General features: G+C 42.4%; 1 protein-coding gene across 1 annotated transcript in view; it reads right to left on the bottom strand.

Annotated features, from left to right (window-relative positions):
• The window catches only part of KIAA1217 (KIAA1217 ortholog), an 888,358-nt gene extending 873,005 nt beyond the window's left edge, over window positions 1–15,353 (bottom strand). The window contains exon 1 of the mRNA XM_055274883.2: window positions 14,872–15,353. The gene's annotated coding sequence lies outside the window, so the exon portion shown is untranslated. The remainder of the gene's footprint in view (window positions 1–14,871) is intronic.
• Between the last annotated feature and the right edge of the window lie 529 nt (window positions 15,354–15,882).

Here is a 15,882-nt window from a genome sequence, read left to right as displayed (position 1 = left end):
ACAGAAGGCCCCATCCCACACCTGCCACTCTATTTTCTCAGTTATTCTCTGAGTCATCCCTTCATTCATTCATGTTCTTTAGTCATTCATTTACTCACTTTGCATCTGTTATCCATCCAACACTGGAATATGAAAATAAGTAACACACAGTTCCTACCTTCAACTTGCTCACTTTCAACCAGAGAAGAAAATCAGATAATTAACTCTTCACATAGTAGGGAAAGTGTGACATAACAGAGTTGTGTTGAAAGCAAGAGAAAATCAGTAATGCTGCCCAGAGAGCTCCCAGCTAGTGACAACATGGCACAATGGCTAAGCTTTCAGACTGTGGGCCCCGACTGCCTGTGACCTTGGGTGAGTTACTTCATCTCTCTAGGCTTTGTATCTCTGAGTTAAACAGAAAAAATGATAACAGTTTAGGTGTAATAAGGACCATGCAGACATAGTAAAAAGGGTTAGATGAGCATAATTAATGCCATATAATTGTGTATAAATACAAGTCTTCACAGTTTCATAGTAAAGCTTAATATCTGAGGAAGGCTTTGAAGAATAGGTAACCATTTTTCCATTAGGAAAGAAGGAGGGGCATTTGGATGAAAGGAAGTTTCTATTTCTTTACTTTTTTTTTTTTTTTTTTTTGGACACAGGGTATTGCTTTGTCACCCATGCTGAAGTGCAGTGGCATGCTCTCTGCACACTGCAGCCTCATCCTCCTGGGCTCAAGGAATCCTCCCACCTTAGCCTCCTGAGTACCTGGGACCACAGGTGTGTACCACGATGCCTGGCTAATTTTTTAAAAAATATTTTGTAAAGACAAGGTCTTGCTATGTTGCCCAGGCTGGTCTTAAACTCCTGGACTCAAGTGATCCACCCACCTCGGCCTCCCAAAGTGCTGGGATTACCAGTGTGAGCCACTGCACCCACCGGAAAGTTTTTATTTCTTGGAGAATTTTCCTCCACTACTGCTATAGCTGAATACCTGAGAGGAGATAACCAAAGCATCACGTGGCCGCAGGCTGGTGGGGCAACGGCCAGTCAAAACATCTGGAGGGTAAGCCATGAACACTTCAACAGAAAACTTTACTCTTTTCCAGAGCTTCAGAAAGAGCCAACACATCTGCTTCTGGAATAACCCAACTGCCTAGAGGAGGATCCACACTGCCCTTTTTCTCTAGTCTAGGCATAGCCACCTTCCTCTTGAAATTCCTAGGAATGCCTTAAAGGTGATGTGGAAGTCCTGGCAATTTGAACTCCAAAACAAAGCTCTAGTCTGTCCACTTCTCACCACTTTGCCTTCCACAGACTCCCACCTCAACTCTCCACCTCTGTCTGGCCCCATTTAATCCATTCTCCATAAACTAGCAAGAGTCATCTTCTTAATCCATGTATGTTTTTTGCATTAGTCCCCCTGTAAAACTCCTCATACCATCCTTAGAATAAATCTGCACTCCTCTTTGAGGATTTAAGGCCCTGCCTAACTTTTCCACTGCATTTCTCACCATCTTCTGGTCACTCACGGTGCTCCAACCAGAGTGGCCTTCCGCAAAGACTGCCTCAAGGCCTGTACATATCGTGCCTCCTCTACTTGGCGTCTTCCCCTCACTCTTCCTGTCCTTCAGAGCTCAGCTTGGGGAAGAGTGAGGGTCAGAGGAAAGAGCACTCAAAAGGAAGCCAGGAAGCTGAGGCTCCCTCTCTGGCTCTGTCACCTCAAGCTTTGAGAGCCAGGATGTCACCCAGTGCTTCTGAGCCTCAGGGCATCCACCTGTAAAATTAGGGGATTGGACCAGACAGATGTGTGTACCCTCCTTCTCCTACTGCTGTTCAATAAACTTAACCCTGTAATAGGGTTTGGCTATGAGCCCACCCAAATCTCATCTTGAATTGTAGCTCCCATAATTCCCACATCTTGTGGGAGGGACCTGGTAGGAGATAATTGAATCATGGAGGTGGTTTCCCCCATACCGTTCTCATAGTAGTGAATAAGTAAGTCCCATGAGATCTGATGGTTTTACAGGGGAAGCCCCTTTCGCTTGGTTCTCATTCTGTCTTGTCTGCTGCCACGTAAGAGGTGCCTTTTGTCTTCTGTCATGATTGTGAGGCCTCCCCAGCCACATTGAACTGTGAGTCCATTAAACTTATTTTTCTTTATAAATTATCCAGTCTCAGGTATGTCTTTATCAGCAGTGTGAAAACAGACTAATACACCCTGCTTTTCTCCCTTCCTTCCCTCTATGATCGGCCTTTTGAAAGCAATTTTTAAATCCTTCATTCAATTCCATTTCTCTCTTGCCCCCACTTTGAGTCTCAAAAATGTAAAAAACTGGAATGGAAAGAGCAGAAATAGTGAATGACACTTCCTTCTTGAAGGAAAACCTGAAACCAAAATAAGACTGTTGAATCCAGACAAGGGCATTTTAATTGTTGCCTTTAAAAAATTATTTATTTTAGAGATTTAGGAGGTACAAGTGCAGTTTTCTTACAAGGATATATCGTGCAGTGGTAAAGTCTGGACTTTCAGTGGACACGTCTCCCAAATAGTGAACATTGTACCTAACAGGTAATTTTTCAACCCTCACACTTTCTCACCTTTTGGAGTCTCCAGTGTCTACAATTCCACCCTGTATGTGACAATTGTTTCACTCCCACTTATAAGTGTAGTATTTGACTTTCTGTTTCTGGGTTATTTCATTTAGGCAATGGTCCCCAGTTCTTCAGAAACAGACATTTTAAAAGTGAAAACACACTGCTCTGAGGATAATGACATGGGCCTATCACCAGACTTCCAGGCCGCAGGTAGCCTGGTTCTTTTTACTTTCTCCTTCCCATTATTTCCCTTCCTCCTGCTCTCTGTGCTCCCCCAGCACTGGCCTTCCATCACTTCTTCCTAAAGCAGGGACTTGGGGTATGTTATTCCCACTGCCAGAACACCAGACCAAACCCCTATATTATAGGCTCTCACAGCACCAGGAATCTTCCCTTCATCATACAAATCATAGCTGTAATTTTACATTTAGTTTGTAATTATTCTATTGTGTCTTCCTACCCCTTTAACCTATATGCTGTCATAGGACAGGAGTCAGGTCTATTTAAACTTTTTGGTAATAAGTTTACTTCTTATTAGATAGCAGGTGATCAATAAATATTCTGAATGAATATGCGTATAAAAAGAACAGAATAGGACACATTCTTTACATAGGGTATACCCAATAACAGGTCCCCACCTGGTGTCCATGTGGCAGCCAAGAATCTTTGGCCCTCTATAGAATCTATTTAGGGTTTTCCTCCCCTCTTCCATACTGCTGACTGGAACTCATTATCAGCCCTAGACTTCCTTCTCTTCCCTTCACCTTACATGTCCCAAAAGTGCCTGAACAGCAGTGTTAAGAATTAAAAATAGAAGGAGAAAGTCACTTTTATCCTGACACCCAAAACAGACAAAAATATCACAAGAAAATTACAGACCAATATCTCTTATGAACATAGACAAAAATTCTCAACAAACTAAGTCCAGCAACATATGAAAAGGATTGTACAACATAACCAAGTGGAATTTATCCCAAGAATGCAAGGTTGGTTTAGTATCAAAAATTAATTAATATGTAATATTAATAGAATAAAGAATAAGAATCAAATAATCATCTTAATGGATACAGAAAAAGCATTTCAAAAAATCTAATACCATTTCATGATAAAAAAAAACACTCAACAAAGTAGGAAGAGAAAGAGAACTTCCTCAACCTGATAAAGTGTATCTGTGGAAAACCTACAGCTAACATTATACTTAATGGTGAAAGACTGGGTGCTTTTACTTCTAACTCTTGCTACTTCTGTTTAACCTTGTATTACAGGACCTAGCCAGGACAATTAGGCAAGGAAGTAAAGAGGGAGGGAGGTAGAAAAACACATCTGGATTGGAAAGAAATAAATAAAACTTTCTATTCACAGATGACATGATCATGTATAGAGAAAATCCTTTAAAAAATCTACCAAAAAGCTATTAAAACAAATAAACTTGTTTAGCAAGGTTGCAGAGCACAAGACCAATATAAAAAAAAGCAATTGTGTTTTCATATACTAGCAATGAACAATTCAAAAATCAAATTAAGCAAACAATTCCATTTACAACAGCATTTAAAATAAAATACTTAAAAATCAATTTAATAAAATATATGTAAAATGTATACTCTTAAAACTACGCAACAATGTTGAAAAAAATTAAGACCTTAATAAATGGAAAGCCATACCATGCTCATGTATCAAATGAATTGATATTGTTAAGATGACATTACTTCCCAAATTGATCTATAGACTCAACACCATTCCTACCACAACCCCAGCTGGCGTTCTCTCTCTCTTTTTTTTTCTTTTTTGCAGAAATTGATAAGCAGCAGGCCCTAAAATGTATGTGGAAACTCAAGTACTGAGATAGCCAAAACAATCTTAAAAAATAAGAACAAAGCTGAATAACTCACAATTTCCAATTTAAAAACTTATTTCAAAGCTATAGTATCCAAGACAGTGTGGTACTGGCATAAAAATGAACATATGGATCAATAAAATAACATTAAGACTCTATAAATAAGCCCTCACATTTATGGTCAATTGATTTCAACAAGGCTATCAAGAAAATTTGATTACTTTTCACAAATGTTGCTGGGACAATTGAATATCCACACGCATAAAAATAAAGTTGAATCCCTTCCTCACACCATATACAAAAATCTTTACTTAAAATAAAGTGTAGACAAATTAAGAGAGAGCTAAAACTACAAAACTTTTAGAAGAAAACACAGGAATAAATCTTAATGAATCTGCATTTGTTGCACAAACGACAAAAAAAACAGATAATTGTACTTCATCAAAATATTAAAACTTTTGTGTTGCAAAATAAACCATCAGGAAACTGAAAAGAAAAATTACAGGAAGAGAGAAAGTGTTTGCAAGAAAATTGTACCTAAAATAAAGAACACAACTCACTCAATAATAAAAAGACAACCCAATTTAAAAGTTAACAATGAATTTGAATAGATATTTCTCCAAAGAAGATATGCAAATGTCCAATAAGCACATGAAAAGATACCAACCTCATTAGTCATTAGGGAAATGCAGGTCAAAACCACAAGATACCACTTCAAATCCAGAAAGATGATTATACTCAAAAAAAGGGTTAACTATTGGCAAAGATGTGAGGAAAACGGAACCCTCATATTGCTGGCAAGAATGTAAGATGATGCAGCTGCTCTGGAAACTAGTTTGACAGTTCCTTAAAATGCTAAGCATAGTTATCATATCACCCAATAACTCAACTACTAGGTGTCTATCCAGGAGAAATACAGACATATACCCATAAAAAGACTTGTATTTTAGTCTTTATAGCAGCATTTTTCATAATAGCCAAGCAATGGAAGCAAACTAGAGGTCCATAAACTGATAAATGGACAATAAAATGTGGTATATCCATACAATGAACTTTTATTTGGCAGTAAAAAGAAAGGAATTATTGACACATGCTACAACACAGATGAACAGTTAAAACATTGTGCAGAGTGAAAGAAGCCAATCACAAAAGGATAAATACTGTTATGATTCCATATATATGAAATGTCCAAAATCAGCAAATCCATAGAAACAGAAAGTAGATGAGCAGTTTTCAGGGGCTGACAGGCTGGAAGGTAAGAAGGGAACTGCAACTAATAGGTAGGGGAGTTTCTTTTAGGGGAGATGAAAATGTTCCAAAATTAGATAGTGGTGGTAGTTGCATAACCTTATAAATTTGTTTTTAAAAATGGAACTATACTCTTTAAGTGGATGAATTTTATACTATATGAATTATATATCAATAAAGCTGTTTTTTAAAAAAGAAAGAAGGAAAGAAAAAAGAAACCCTGAGGTCATATTTCTCCTTATTCACCACTGAGCTCACTATATATCTATATAGATAGATAGATAGATAGATAGATAGATAGATAGATAGATACACACACACATACATGCATATATGTGTATGTGTGTGCATAATATATAGTACACACACATATATATTATATAGATATATAGTATATTGTATATATTACAACAGTCCTCGGTTTCCAAAGACCCACCCTGATGTTCTATTCCAAGAATCAGCAAATGAATATCCACAAACCCAATCTAACTCTCAACCTGTTTTTGTTTTTGTATTGCTCTTTGGCAATACAAAAACAAAAGTGTAGTTTTTACATTTTCAAAGGACTTTTTTAAAAATAAAAAAGAATATGTGACAAAAATCAGTGTGGACTGCAAAGTCTAAAATGGGTTTGCTCTCTGGGCCTTTATAGAACAAGTTTGCTGACCCCCTGATCTATACCTTTTCTCTACATTTACCAAGAAGAAAAGGGAAGGAGGAGGAGGAGAAAGAACAAGAGGAAAACATACCCTTTCTTTTACATCATTGTTAGCGGTGAAAACAGTGCAGTATGGGCGCCAGTTTGTACATATTCACAAGAGCCAACTGTTAAATTTTTAAGAGTTTTGTAAGTCAGTTGATGTCATGTTGTAATTGGCCACAGCAGAAATATTTACGATACAGAAATTGGCAAACAGTTCAAATCAGGGCTTTTTTTCCACTGCAGAGCGCCAGCGTATCTCTAAATAAAAACCTTCCGAAAATCTTGTCGTCTTTGTACTTTTCAGAAATCAGAGAGCAGGGAAGAAACTTACAATCAGATTTTTAGTCCACAGGGAATTTGCAGATGGAACGCCATGATATAAAGCTAGGGGCAGATCAGGAAGTACATAGGGCAATGTCCCGTTCTTGCGAAGAAAAGAAACTTCAGACTCACAGTGACTCTCTCTGATCCTCCCTCCACAACTCCCACACTGTACTTTCTTTGCTGGGACATCTGCTCTATACATATAGGTGACTGCCAGGAGGGTCTCCACTCCCGATCTCTGGAGACTGCTGAGAAGGAGAAGCGCCCAGCCCACGTGCCAGGACTGTAGCAGATGAAAACAAGTTCCTGGCATTAACCAGGGCATGGAGGGAAGATGTTCTAATCACCACTAGGGGGAGGGCTGGTCACACTTTGCATCAAGGAGCCGAAGGGACCAGAATGCAGAGGGCAAAAAAAGGCAACCAGAAGCACTTTGGGAGGCTGAGGCGGGTGGATCACGAGGTCAGGATATTGAGACCATCTTGGCTAACACGATGAAACCCCATCTCTACTAAAAATACAAAAAATTACCGGGCGAGGTGGCATGGACCTGTAGTCCCAACTACTCGGGAGGCTACATTTTATTAACTTAATATTATTTATAAGTTAATTTTTTAAGTGGCAAATAAAGTGGATTCGATATTGTCTATTCAGTAGAGTGATTATATAGATATTTTTATATATGTATCATACACATACAAAATACAATATATTTATGTGTTTGTATTCTCCTGTTCTGTTAAGTAAACTAACAAGGAGTCAAGGAAGAGATTACTTACAAAAATGCCCAACCTGAATCTTCATGGTGTAACATGATGGCAATTAAGATTTTATTAATTACAAATTAAGACTCATTTTCCCATATGAAAAAGCAAACTATAGTATTATTTTTGAATGCTCAGCCATAAATTAAATAGGTTTCCCCAAGGCAGCTGGAAACCTACCTTCCACATATAATGTTGTTTCTATTAGAAAATATTTCCCAACAACCTACTTATGAAGAATGTTCAGAATAAAATGTGTTTATGAACTAGGCAAAAGAAAAAAAATGTGTACCCCAGTTGTTTAGAAAGTCACTCCCTCTTTCATTTCATTGTCTCATTGTATGATTATATCTGGAGTCCAAATTCCTCCCACCCACCCCAAGTTCTCTGTTCTCTTCTCTTCTCTTCTCTTCTCTCCCACTTCCCTAAAGAATTGTTCTATCTGTATCTCTTTTACAGTTACAAGAAAACGAATTTCTCATAGATATGCTGCACTTCAAGGTTGTTGGCCCCATTTTTGCTGCTGTAGTAACTTTTCCTGGCTCCAGAAAAGCCACAGTAATCTAATGGAAATTGGACAAGGTCATGGAGCATGCTAAGAAAAGATCTGGTAACCTACAAGTACTAAACCCAAGGCTCTCTTTCTATTTCTAGCATGAAAAATGGGCACAACATGACATTTTTCTCTGGTAAAGCAAAACCAATGTAAACACTCAGGACTGAAGGTGCTATTTGTGGAGTCAACTCCTAAAATTTGACTGCTTTGAGCTAGTAGGAATTACAAGCTGTATAGTATGCTAATTTATACATAAATGTAATAAGATACTAAACTTTAACATGTACACGCAATATCTGCTCACGATGTCCTGGTAAAGCTGTGAAAATATCCTATCAACCCAGACAACAGGGCATTTAAATAGCTACAGGCTATTATTAAGCAATTAAGAAGTATTTATTTAGGCTATTTATATAAGTTATTACTAGCCCTAGGGAGGGCTTTACAGGGGTCATTTTATTTATTTTTTATTTGTTCATGTAATGCTTCATTGGTTACTTGATACGACCTCATAACTCCTCCAGCTAAACTTTGTTGGTTCAGGAGGCCATCAGTGAGAACGGTTATGTTAAGACCAGCAAGAGGCAAACCCAAAAGTGAGAGACAGGAAAGTTGTGAAAACCCAACACAGGTGGCCAACCCATTTGAGGAGGACTTGCATGGATATCATGAGAGAATGTGGCTCTCTCACTCTGAGGATGAAATGCACAACCACAACCTTCCAGCATCCCTAAGATAGAAATTATTTCACAGAAAGGATTACGCCATATCTTGGAGAGATAACCGCATTTATTTCCTACTTATCTTCAGCAGCAGATGTAAACAGCCATTGGGACTTCTTCAAAGTCGTTTCCAAAAATAGTATTAGGGATTCTAGAAGAGTTCTGCCTCTGACCACAATTCTGGCCAAAAGAGGGACTAAAAGGCCAGGAGAACTGAGATGACACCATAATAATAATGTCTTATACTAAATAAACATGTACCAAGTGCCAGGCGCTGTGCTAAACACTCAATGTGCATGGTTTCATTTAATCGTAACAAGACCCTATGATATAGGTACTATTTTATTCCCATTTATTTATTCAAGAAATATTTACAGATTACCTTCTATGGGGCAGGAATTTTTCTAGCCACTAGGGATTCAGAAATGAGCAAAACAGAAAAAAAAAAATCTCTTCCTTCATGGAGTTTACCTTCTAGTAGGGGAGAGAAACAAAAGATGGAAGTGAATCAAATGTATGGAATTTCTTATAGCCAAAGAGCTAAAAGGGAAATTAATGCAAAAAAGGATAGAAAGTTAGATGGATGTAATTTAAAATAGTGTAGCCAAGAAAGACCTTATTGAAAAGACGAACTTGAGAAAACATTTGAAGGAAGTGGAGGAGTCAAGCAGGTTATCTGGAGAAGTTCAAAGATAAGTTCAAGGTTACTTAGATGACAGCAAGTGTGGTGTGTTATTGGAACAGGAAGATGGCAGTGTGGTGGAAGCATGATGATTAAAGAGGGAAGTTGTAGAGAAATCAGAATGTCAGAGCAGGTAGATCATGTAGAATCTTATTTGTAATTGTAAGGGCTTTTTTTTACTATGAGAGAAATGGGAAAATATTATAAAATTTAAGCAGAGGAGTCACATTATTTGCCTTATGTGTTAGTAGTATTGCTCTGGCTGTGTATGGAATCTAGACTTTGGGGGTGGTACAAGGATGGAAGCAGAGAGAGGTTGGGAAGTCACTGCAATAATTCAGGGAAATGATGGCAGCTTGGTCTCGGCTGCCAGGAAGGGATGTGGTGATAACTGGTCAGATTTGGATTATATAATGAAGGCCTAGCTGCAGGAATGGTTAATGGGTTGAATGCTTTCTGTGAGAAGATGACTCCAAGGTTTTTGGCTCAAGTAATCACAAAAATGTGGCTGCCACTTACTGAGAGAAGGAATAAGTGAGAGAAGCAGGGAGCAGGCATATTAGGGTCACATCTATCCAGAAAGTAATGTTAGCAAAGGAAACAGTACTTCAGAGTTAGAATCTTTAGAAGGCTGTGGCTCTCATGATTAAGATTCCAGTTCTATCTAAGTGATGCGTACTTCACTCAATCATTCTTTTATTCATTCATTCCTTTATTCAACAAATTTTCATCAAGTGTCCATTGTGTGCCAAACAGTATGCTAGGTCTTAGACATGTAGTAAGCAAGAAACACTTGGTTCCTTCCTTTCTTAAAACTTATGATCTGGAGGAAAAACAATTATATTAAGTATAAAACAAAACAAATAAAAAATTATTAATAAAGGGATGGCTGGGCACAGTGGCGCATGCCTGTAATCCCAGCACTTTGGGAGGCCAAGGTGTGAGGATCACTTGAGCCCAAGAGTTCGAGGCTGCAGTGAGCTATGATTGAAACAGTGCCCTCCAGCCTGGGTGACAAAGAGAAACCCAGTCTCTAAAAAAAGGAAAAGAAAAAGAAAGGGAAGTATTGGACAACTTCACTAATTTGCCCATAGTTGCATAGGTGGGGAGAGACAGGGTTGGAACTTGACACAGGTGCCTCCTTCCAGAGTCCACATGCTCACTTTATGGAGTGATCAGATGCCAGCACCATCCAATGGAGAAGAGAGCACAAGCAGTCAAAAGGAGCACCAACACCACCCAGGAGATCCTGACCATGGCTGTGTCATGAACACTACAGAACCTTTTCTGGGCCCAAGTTCCCTCATCTCTAAAATGAACCAGATGGTCTTTGCAGTCCCTTCTGGCTCTGAAACTGTGATTCTTTGATGTACATTGGTGTCCACATGTAGGAAAGAAGATGTGGGGAACACCCAGTCCAAGCTTCACTGACTTCACAGCTCTGCCTAGGACCAGGCCTGTGTCTGAGGCTGGAAGCCACAGGACCCCAACAAAGTCCTTTGCTGCCCTGTCCTCAGAAGGACCTGATCAGGCAGCAGGAGCAGTGAAAGTAAGGGGTTGGCATGGGAGACCGCTCTCAGAGATGGAGGCAACCAGAGAGTGTGAGCTGGATAGAATGAGAAAAAAGACAAATTCAAGGATAGCACACCCAGCCAGGTGCAGTGGCTCATGTCTGTAAGCCCAGCACTTTGGGAGTCTGAGGCAGGAGGCTGTATCTACAAAAAGTAGCCAGGCATGGTGGTGCACACTTGCAGTCCTAGCTACTTGGGAGGCTGAGATCGGAGGATTGCTTGAGCCCAGGAGGTCAAGGCTACAGTAAGCAGAGATCACACCAATGCACTCTAGCCTGGACGATAGAGCAAGACCCTGTCTCAAAAAGAAAGAAAGAAAGAAAAAAGGATAGCCGATCCACTAGACTGCCCCTGGGTTTAGGTATCCTTAGTGTGTGATTTTCTCTCAAGCCTACGGTGGGCAACATAAGGGACTCATGCATTTGAACATTTGAATGTGATCCTGGGAAATGTAGACCCTTCACTATTTTGGCTCCAGTTTTCTCATCTGCAAAATGAGGCCAGATATTTTCTAAACTCGGTAATCTATGACCCCACACTCCTATAACCTTAGCATTTCTGTCCCTTAACTAAATTTCCAAAATAAACTTCTGCCTCCTAGAGTGTGCTTCTTGCCAAATTTGCAAGACTCATTCAAATTGTCATTTGACCTAACAGTGCAGTTCTGGAAATAATCCAAATCAAATATCTACCACAGAAGAAACATCTCAATGTTTGGTTAAAGAATTCCAACATTTAGCTACCATTTTTAGTATTTCTTTACATTTACTTCTACAATATAAATTTTGAGCCACCATAAATTATCCACAATCACAATACTCTTCCTAGAGCTCTGATGTCTTAAATATCTGCAAGATACTCAATAATGGAAAATATACTATTTTTTTCCTATTCACAAATTACAAATTGCTTCTCAGTGTTGGTATACTAAATTAATGACATTAACGACAGAATACAAAGCCCCAAACAAAGCAATGCTCTACATCAACATATTTTGATTTTCAGTGCTTAATTAAATCATGTAATTACAATAATCTCATTTTGTAAGTAGAGAAAATAAAATTTACAAATATTCTACAAACGGCCCCAAATCACATAGCACTGAAAAGTTTCCAAAAACTAAAACCAGTATTAATGCCTATAATCTCTTGACTCAAATTACTGAGTTATAATTATCATTGATAAACACTGAAAAAGCAGTGCAAAAGTAAGTAGTTTTGTTGTACACTTTTTTTTTTTTTTATTTTGAGACAGGGTCTGACTTTGTCAACCAGGCTGGAGTGCAGTGGCACAATCTCAGCTCACTGCAGCCTTGACCTCCTGGGCTCAAGCGATCTTCCCACCTCAGCCTGCCAAGTAGCTGGGACCACAGGTGCACATCATCATGCCAACTAATTTTTTTTTTTTTGTATTTTTGGTAGAGACAAGTTTTGCCATGTTGCCTAAGCTGGTCTTAAACTCCGGAGCTCAAGCGATCTGCCCACCTCAGCATCCCACAGTGCTAGGATTACAGGAGTGGGCCACTGTGCCCGGCCTTGTTGTACACTTTTAAAAAGCTATGAAGCCTTAGTTTTCTGAAATAATGAATAATGAAACTAAATTTGGCAGGGGGTGGAGGGGGGTGGAATCCTTATTACTCACCTTGGAATTTATCACCTTCTACCGTAGTGCAATAGTAACTTGGGCTCAATTAATAAAACTAAGGAAAGTCTTGCATATATGTGTTTAATCTTCACTAGTAAAATCAATATATGCATATTTTAATCAGGTTTAAATGAAGTACGTTTAAAGCACAAGGGTACAAATTCATCCATTAGTAGCAAAATATTATTAGATACGTGAAGGAATTCTTATAATCCTAAAGTATTTTTCACCCATCTGCCTCACTACCTAGACACATTCCAATCATCTTATTATCAACACAGCCACATGAGAAGGGCATTGTGATCTCCGGATGGTAAGTTAACCAGATGGTAAGAGACTCGCTCCAAAAATGGCATTTACAATCTAAGTGTTCAGAGATGCACGTATTTCATAGAGAACGGAGATGGGTGCTGGTAATTTCCATTGCATAAAGATGGAAAACAAACACTTGTTTAAGGATATATACTTTCGAATGTTCATGAACCTTATTTTCTCTTCCCTCTTGCCTTCTCCAATTCCCTTTCAGTCTCTTCTTGACATGTTCCCCTAGCATGATAGCTTTCCTTAGGTTACTTTTAACTATGCATAATTCATGCATTCATTTATTCATTTAACAGTACTTGCTGATGACCTACTATGTGCAGGTGCAGTGGTGGTCTCTGGGAATCAAAGATGAATGACAGTATCCCGCCTTCAAGGAGGATACCGTCTTGCAAATATTTGTCCGCACACTTAATGGGCTGCGAGTGTGAGTCATTGTGGTTAAAACCAGGTAGCACCTGCCCTTGCCTGTAGAGCAAGTATCTTCACCTTCTTTCCAAACCACTGCTAGCATAGACTGTAAGCTCCCAAAGTGCTGAGACCACACATGAATCATCTCTGTTGCAGGAGCATCTAGCACAACGTCTGGCACATACATAGTTGGGCCCCATAAAGTGTTTCGGGGAAATGGAGTGAAATTGGGTGACCAGGATGCATTACAAATGACTTTTGTCTTCAACTCAATGGCATCAGTTTTGAATTAACTATCTCCCTCTCTCTCCGAAGTGTAGCCTTGGTATCAGAAGCTAAGTGGGATTTCCATTCCCTAAGCACAGAAACTCCTACTCTCGGAGAAGATGCCTTCGCCACTTTCCTAGGATCGTTTCATCAACTTTAATATCAAATTCCTGAGAACCCTCCCCAGGTGAGAGCAGGTTAGGCGAGCTGGCCCACGCCGTCCTCGCCTGCCCTCTGCAGGCCTCTGACCCTAGGACGAGCGCAGATGCCAGGAACTTTTTTCCCCTATTAGAAGTAGGGTCAGTTAAAGAAGAAAACCTCCTTGGGTGAATCCCATTAGGAAGGAGAGAACCCAAAAGAGCTGAACATGCTCCCGAAAAGAAGTGAGCAGAATGTCGAGGGTCTCGAGGGTCTCTTTTGAACAGACAGGGTCTCGCCCGCCCTCGAAGCAGCTCAGGACAGTCCGGGGTCTCGGAGGACCGGCAGCGGCGCGGGGAGAGCGGCGGTCGGGGAGGGCAGCCAGCCGGAAGGCCGGCCGCTGCGGGGGTCACCCTGCTCCCAGGCTTTGTCGCCCTCCGCGAAGTCTCCAGATGACAAGAATTAATGACCAGATTCCAAAGGCGCCCAACATCAACTGTAGCGGCCCGAAGCGTCACATTCGCCTCCTCCCTCGACCTCTACCGCCTCCGTAGAGGCTGGAGCGTCTCAGAAGACCCAAACCTCCCACTCCGAACCCCCAGCTCCAAACTCCCCAGTGTCCCCACCCTCCAGCCCGTCTCGGGGCCGGTTCTCCCTCCCCTTGCCCCTGTCTTCCAGCCCTCAGAAAGAGCAATGCCCTCTTCGCAGACCCGAGTGAAAAACGAGGCAACATCCTAGTCGCGCCTATGTAAGCCCCTGGCTCGCCACTCCAGGGGGGCACGCCAAGGTCACCAGGATAGGTGTGACTGCCTCCACCTTCACTCTCCCCACATCCCTCCCTTTCTAAGATCCTCGGGGTCCGGTTCCTCTCCAGTCCCTCCTCCCAGTTGGGAGGAGGCACCGCATCACCGCACCGGGACCCCTCCCGGCCTGGCCCTCCTGTTGGGGGGTCCTTGCCCTCTCTCGAAACGCCCACTTGCTCTCCCGCGCAAGGCTCCCTTGTAAGTCTCCCCTTGGTTTCCTTATCCAAGGAGGGGAAATGTGCCTCCCACTCGCGCTGGGGGAGCGGCGGGGCAACCGACGCAAACTTCTGCTGCACTTACTTCGGGCCGAGGCTGCCGCCCCCTCGCCTCTCCTCGCTCTCCCACTGGCAGCTGCTCCGCGGAGACCTGGAGCCACCTCGCTCTCATGCCCCACACCAGCGCAGCTGCGAAATGCGCAAGAGGGGGAAGGGGTGTCTCCCGGGCGAGCGTGCCGGGGGCCCGAGTCTGGGGCCGAGGTCCGGACGCCGCTCTCGGCTGCCCGCCGAGTGGTGGACTCTTCTGGCAGCCCGGGGATGCTGCGCAGGGCGCTGCGCGCCCTGATCCTCCGCCGGGTCGTTTCTGCCCGACTTGCAGTTTCAGGGCATGCCAGGACTGCAGCACCCTCTCCGTCCTCCCCCGGAAACGACTTTCAATTCACCTGGAGGCTCTCGAGGCTCCCCCGCGGGCGGGTAGCGTGACAGTGGGTGCAGAGGAGAGGGAGGAGCGCGGGAGCGGCGGCGGCCCGAGTGCGCCTCCCGCTTGCTGGGCGAGGAGCGCGCAGCCCTCTCCAGCCGCTCTCCTCTGGACTGCAGTTCTGACGTCACCCCCACCACCCCCCACCCCGCGGAGGAGCGGCGCGTAGGGTGGGGTGCAGGGAGTGAGGACGCGCGAGTGTGAGCTGAAGTATAAGCGCGTGCGTGTGCACGCGCGCGTGTGCCCCGCAGGGCTGGGGACGGATGGGAACCGCAGCTGGATCCTATGAGGAGCCAGAGCTCCCTGCAAACGGGCGCCGAGGGGCTGACACGAACAGCCGGGGGCGCTCGCTTCCAGGTCGGGGCGGGGATACCAGGGAAGCAGAGTTTGGAGGCGACCACAGGAAAAGGCAGAAGGCAGTACGGGTAGTTGGAGAGCGGGAGTTGGGCATTCTCTTTCCCCAAAGTTGGAGGCTGCACAGGACGCCTTTAAAAAGCTGCACTAGAGGTTTAGAGGGAAGAGTGGGATAGACGGTGTGGGAGAGTTGGTTTCCACGCTCCTGTAGGAGGGAGTTCGCCTTGGGGAAGAAGAGCTCAGAGTCCTCTCAACCTCCACCCC

The sequence above is a fragment of the Symphalangus syndactylus genome, chromosome 4 (genome assembly GCF_028878055.3).
Source record: "Symphalangus syndactylus isolate Jambi chromosome 4, NHGRI_mSymSyn1-v2.1_pri, whole genome shotgun sequence".
Taxonomy (NCBI): domain Eukaryota; kingdom Metazoa; phylum Chordata; class Mammalia; order Primates; family Hylobatidae; genus Symphalangus; species Symphalangus syndactylus.
Note: the sequence above shows the minus strand (reverse complement) of the source record. Positions and strands in the feature narration are given on the sequence as shown.